Source organism: Triticum aestivum, chromosome 2B (genome assembly GCF_018294505.1).
Source record: "Triticum aestivum cultivar Chinese Spring chromosome 2B, IWGSC CS RefSeq v2.1, whole genome shotgun sequence".
Classification (NCBI taxonomy): domain Eukaryota; kingdom Viridiplantae; phylum Streptophyta; class Magnoliopsida; order Poales; family Poaceae; genus Triticum; species Triticum aestivum.
In genome coordinates this window covers 100,516,853-100,523,233 of record NC_057798.1, presented here as the reverse complement: position 1 = coordinate 100,523,233, position 6,381 = coordinate 100,516,853, and positions in this window count along the sequence as shown.

Sequence of the window (6,381 nt, the reverse complement as noted above, 5' to 3'; positions counted from 1 at the left end):
CACTTCGCATGTGCATTGATTTCAAGCATATCAATCGGGCCTGCCCGAAAGATCACTTCCCTCTCCCTCACATCGATCAGATTATTGACTTGACTGCAGGGTGCGAGCGCTTGTCTTTCTTAGATGCATATTCCGGATACCATCAGATCCGACTGTATGGCCCTGATGAAATAAAAACAGCCTTCATCACCCCATTCGGGTGCATTTGCTATGTCACTGAGGGAGTCCTAGATTAGGGGGTGTCCGGATGGCCGGACTATGACCTTTGGACGGACTCCCGGACTATGAAGATACAAGATTGAAGACTTTGTCCCGTGTCCGGATAGGACTTTCCTTGGCGTGGAAGGCAAGCTTGGCGATATGATATGAAGATCTCCTCCCATTGTAACCGACTCTGTGTAACCCTAGCCCTCTCCAGTGTCTATATAAACCGGAGAGTTTTAGTCCGTAGGACGAACAACAATCATACCATAGGCTAGCTTCTAGGGTTTAGCCTCTCTGATCTCGTGGTAGATCAACTCTTGTACTACCCACATCATCAATATTAATCAAGCAGGAGTAGGGTTTTACCTCCATCGAGAGGACCCGAACCTGGGTAAAAACATCGTGTCCCTTGTCTCCTGTTACCATCCGCCTAGACGCACATTTCGGGACCCCCTACCCGAGATCTGCCGGTTTTTACACCGACATTGGTGCTTTCATTGAGAGTTCCTCTGTGTCGTCACCGTCAGGAAGGATGCCGCACCCCGTCTTTAAAGACGGCGCTGTTGCTAAAGGAGCTTTGGCTGTCGGCCAAACTCTCCGGCTAGGCAGTTTTTTGATGACCGCCTGTTCGGCCGCCGCGCCGACGATGACCTCTCGGGCCATCAAAAGCAATCTCCCCATCAGCTCGGAACTTGTCGAGCAGTTAGATCCGATGGAGCTCTCTTCCCTAAACGAGCTCTTGGATCGCATTGCCGCCCTGGGAGTCGCTACAGATTACGGCCAGGTTGGGCTTAAACTTGATCAAAGAGAGATTGACTCTCCCCAGGTCACCCACCACGTTGAAGTGGTGGAAGAACAATGCGGCGAATCTTCGCCCATCCTAAGGACCAGATGTGTCCGGATTCCTGATCCCTCCGAGCCAGACATCCGCGTAGGGGGGGACGTCTCCCAAGCCTTGAACCTAAAGTCAGGCAGCGGGCCTGATTCATTGAATAACGTCCAAGAAAACAAGATTCCGAATTCGGAAATTTCTTGGCCCCTGAGTCTTAGATCGGGCGAGGTTCCGGATTTAAATCCACCCGCCCACCCAAATACAAGGGATCTATCCCAAATTCGGCAAGAGCCCGGGGAAACAGTACACCATTAATGGGCCAGATTCATAAACAATAGCCTCCGAACTACCTCTTAACGATATCATAAACAACCACGACGCAACAGGCCGGATTGCCAAATGGGACATTGAGCTCCTCCCGTTCGACATAACATATAAGCCACGGCGAGCCATCAAGTCGCAAGCCTTGGCTGACTTTGTCGCGGAATGGACTGAAGCTGAACTCCCTAAAGAGTATGAGACATATTCCAACTAGACCATGCGCTTTGACGGCTCCAAAATGCTGGCAGGTCTGGGGGCTGGCGTGGTCCTGACGTCCCCAATAGGAGATACAATCCAATATGTACTCCAGATAATGTATACGGACTCCAACAATGCAGCGAATACGAGGCCCTTCTACATGGCCTCCGGATGACAGTCTCCATGGGCATTCAAGGCCTAGAGGTGCATGGGGATTCAAACCTCGTGATATCCCAAATAAACAGACACTTTGATGCCAAAGATCCGAAAATGGCAGCTTACCGCAACGTCGTCCTAAATATGTCAGCTCGGTTCGAAGGGCTGGAATTCCACCATATAGCCCGGGAAAATAATCAGGCAGCAGACGTCCTGGCACGCATCGGTGCAAAGCGCGATGCAGTCCCCCCCCCCCCAACATTTTCCTGGAAAGGTTATTCAAGCCATCCGTACAGTGGGAAGAGGAATCCAGAATTAACAAACCGGACCAGGCCGCATCGCCTAACCCAGAACACCATGACACAACGGAAGACTCCGTCAATGAAGTCACACCCTCAGCCCACGAAATAATGGCAGTAATTGCCCCGTGGACAGAACTATTCTTGGCCTACTTAACTAGGCAGGAACTCCCTGAGGACCAAAATGAGGCACGCTGCATAGTGCGGTGATCTAAAGCCTATAAAGTCCACGAAGTAGAGCTTTATAAGAAAAGCACCACAGGAGTCCTTCAAAGGTGTATCTCCGAAGAGGAAGGGAGGAACCTTATGGCGGAAATTCACGCCGGACTTGGTGGGCACCACACCGCAGCTCGAGCCCTTGTAAGCAAGGCCTTCTGTACCGGATTTTACTGGCCAACGTCCTGGGCAGACGCTCAGGACTTAGTACAGCGATGCGTCGGTTGCCAATTATTCGCTAATCAAAGCCACATGCCGCCTACCGCCCTACAAACCATACCCATAACCTGGCCTTTTGCGGTCTGGGGGCTTGACATGGTTGGACCCCTTAAAGGAGGAACCCACAAGCAAAAATACCTACTGGTCATGGTGGATAAGTTCACCAAATGGATAGAGGCCAAGCCTGTAAAGACGGCAGAATCCGGACCGGTGATAGACTTCATATCCGGGGTTGTACACCGTTACGGTGTCCCCCACAGCATCATCACTAACAATGGCACAAACTTTACGGCCGACGAAGTTAAACTCTGGTGCAAAAACATGGGCATTAAGTGCGACTACGCTTGAGTCTATCACCCACAAACTAACGGTCAAGTCGAGCGAGCCAACGGTCTCATCATGAGCGGCATCAAACCCAGACTAGTGCGATCCCTCAAGGAATCTAACACGCACTGGGTAGAGGAGCTTGACTCCATACTCTGGGGGCTGCGGACCACGCTGAATCGCACTACCGGATTCACACCATTTTTTATGGTATACGGCGCAGAGGCAATCCTGCCCTGCGACATAATTCATGACTCGCCTCGCGTGCGCATGTACGAAGAAAGAGAAGCCAAGCTCGATCGACAGGACAGCTTGGACGCATTGGAGGAGGAGCGCGACGTGGCAAAATCCCGTTCCGCATTCTATCAACAGCAGGCTCGAAGATATCAAAGCAGAGAAGTACGGGCCAAAACTTATAATGTTGGCGAACTAGTTCTATGCCTTCCAGACAAGAAAAAGGACAAACTAAAGCCCAAATGGGAGGGTCCCTTCATAATTGACCAAGTCGTGACTGGTGGAGCATACCATCTGCGGAACGCATCGGACACCGACTCGAGCCGAACCCATGGAACGCAGCACGCCTACAAAGATTCTACACCTAGCGCCGGACTCCGTGTTCGTATCCTTCCTCTGTCCCTTTTTATTATTTCTTTCAGATTAGCTGCCTGGTATTTCTCTCCTCCTCCCTCCCTTTTTCTCCCAAGCCTTTAGGGGCTTGCCTGCGCGTTGTTCGCACATACTTGATGCTCCACCCGCGCTCATTATACCTGGGGGCTTCTTTATCAGAAGTTTATATAAGCGGGCCTCATGCCCAAAACATGTGTGACACTTCTGCATGAACCTTTTATACACCATTATATGCATCGATATGACTTAAGTTTTGGCCAAGCTGATTTGCCTGGCTCCTGTGCTTACCCCTACATTCTCGTTTTGTTCGGCTAGGTGGTAAAGGGAGCACCTCTGCGATTGTTACTGCCGGGTCAGCCAGATGTGTACCTCAGACTGGGTGAAGCCGAACGCTAGCGTTCTTAAGGGAATATTCGGTCGGTGAACTAAAAGATGATTTTTCTTGTTTATTTATCTGCCCCCAAATGCTTTTCTGTTTTTTTCTCGCAGTCCGGACATGCACTTTAGGGCATGCCTCCTAAGGAAAGGAACCCCTAACGGAACTATTCTCCCTGGAAGATGTTTCTTACTAACCATGTAATATAACATAACTAGTTGGGCACTTGTGTGCTAAAGCACTTATGACCCCTACGCCTGGTCTCCATGCATGCCCCGGTTCTTACATAACCGAGAGGGTATTTGGACACACTCCGGACTATCGGGTCCAGAGGTCGAAGCGAAAAGGTCCGCAATGACAAACGATCTACAATCCGGCTAGAAGGCATTTTACATGTCATTCTAAATTACATAGTCAATTTGACTCGGTATATTCTTCTTCAATACCATCCAACAGGCAGTCTAATTTACAGTCCTGTTGAGAATACTTGGCAGCCAGCTCTACCTGGCCATACACTAAACTGACAGGGATCTCCTTTCCGTAAGGCCCCACAGGGCCGACCTCGGCCATGTGGTTCGGGTCAGCCTTCGTGTACCGAGTCTTCACCATGTCCCAGGCCTCCCTGGCACCTTGACGGCAGGCCGATATCTTCCACAACCGGAAGCACTGCCGCACTCCCTCCAGCTTCTCTGCAAGCTCTCCAAGGCCTTCGGGCATGGAGAGGGATGTCCACATAGCCTGGACGATGCCTTGCATCGCCTGCCGAACTCGTTCGTGCAGTTGCAATAGCTCGGGAAGAAGGTCCCCCGCTGAACCGGGCATCTCCTCCGCAGGACGACCTGTCAGCACATCTGCAGACATAGCTCTGTCAATCGACTTCCTTGCCGAACTCTTTTTTCGAAGATTCGTTTAAGAACTTACTAAAAATGCCGCGCCGAAGTCGCCGATTCTCCTTTACGGAATCAGATAGCTGAGCACGAACATCCTTTAGTTCCTCGCCCAGCTGGGTATTGGCGTCTTGAAGCTTATTCTTCTCCTTCCTCACCCTCGGTAGCACACTCTCGCCGGCCTTTAAGTGGCGCAGGAGTTGCTGCTTGTCCGGATTCACTCCGGCCCCATCTGCACTGTTATTGTCAGAATTGCACATATGCCGCACTTCATAGCAGAATTATCTTTTGAAGTATATATTACCTGAGGGGGTCCCCTTGGCGTTCTCTGAAGCGGCCAGTGCGGCCTCGAGTTGGGCCTTGCACTCTTCCAGCTCCTGGGACAGTTGCGTGTTCTTCTTTGTAAGATCCTGCATAACATATGATCCTTAAATCAGTTATCTTAACTATTTCAAGTATCGGGGGCTACTGACATATATAACCATCAGAGTTGCTCACCCGTATGTCTTTCACATACTGCTCTGTGGCTCTGGCTAGACCATTTTGAGCGGCATGGAGATACGCATCTCCCGTATTAAAGGCGTCCAACGCCTCTTGGGAAAAACATGCGTCACGAAGAACAGCCCAGGCGACGCCTGTGGTTCATGGCACTCTCCACTTCTGAATTGGTGGCAGATAGCCCATCCGCGTCCTCTGTCGGAGGAGCGTCTGTTGGAAATATGCCCTAGAGGCAATAATAAAAGTATTATTATTATATTTCCTTGTTCGTGATAATTGTCTTTTATTCATGCTATAATTGTATTATCCGGAAATCGTAATACACGTGTGAATACATAGACCACAATACATCCCTAGTAAGCCTCTAGTTGACTAGCTCATTGGTCAACAGATAGTCATGGTTTCCTGACTATGGACATTAGATGTCATTGACAACGGGATCACGTCATTAGGAGAATGACGTGATGGACAAGACCCAATCCTAAGCATAGCACAAGATCGTGTAGTTCGTTTGGCTAGAGCTTTTCCAATGTCAAGTATCTTTTCCTTAGACCATGAGATCGTGTAACTCCCGGATACTGTAGGAGTGCTTTGGGTGTACCAAATGTCACAACGTAACCGGGTGACTATAAAGGTGCACTACAGGTATCTTCGAAAGTGTCTGTTGGGTTGACACGGATTGAGACTGGGATTTGTCACTCCGTATGACGGAGAGGTATCACTGGGCCCACTCGGTAGTGCATCATCATTATGAGCTCAAAGTGACCAAGTGTCTGGTCACGGGATCATGCATTACGGTACGAGTAAAGTGACTTGCCGGTAACGAGACTGAATGAGGTATTGGGATACCGACGATCGAGTCTCGGGCAAGTAACGTACCGATTGACAAAGGGAATAGTATACGAGGTTGATTGAATCCTCGACATCATGGTTCATCCGATGACATCATCGAGGAGCTTGTGGGAGCCAACATGGGTATCCAGATCCCGCTGTTGGTTATTGGCCGGAGAGCCGTCTCGGTCATGTCTGCATGTCTCCCGAACCCATAGGGTCTACACACTTAAGGTTGGGTGACGCTAGGGTTATTAGGAAGACTTGTATGTGATTACCGAATGTTGTTCAGAGTCCTGGATGAGATCCCGGATGTCACGAGAAGTTCCGGAAGGGTCCGGAGGTAAAGATTTATATATGGGAAGTTGTCATGCGGACACCAGAAAGTTTCGG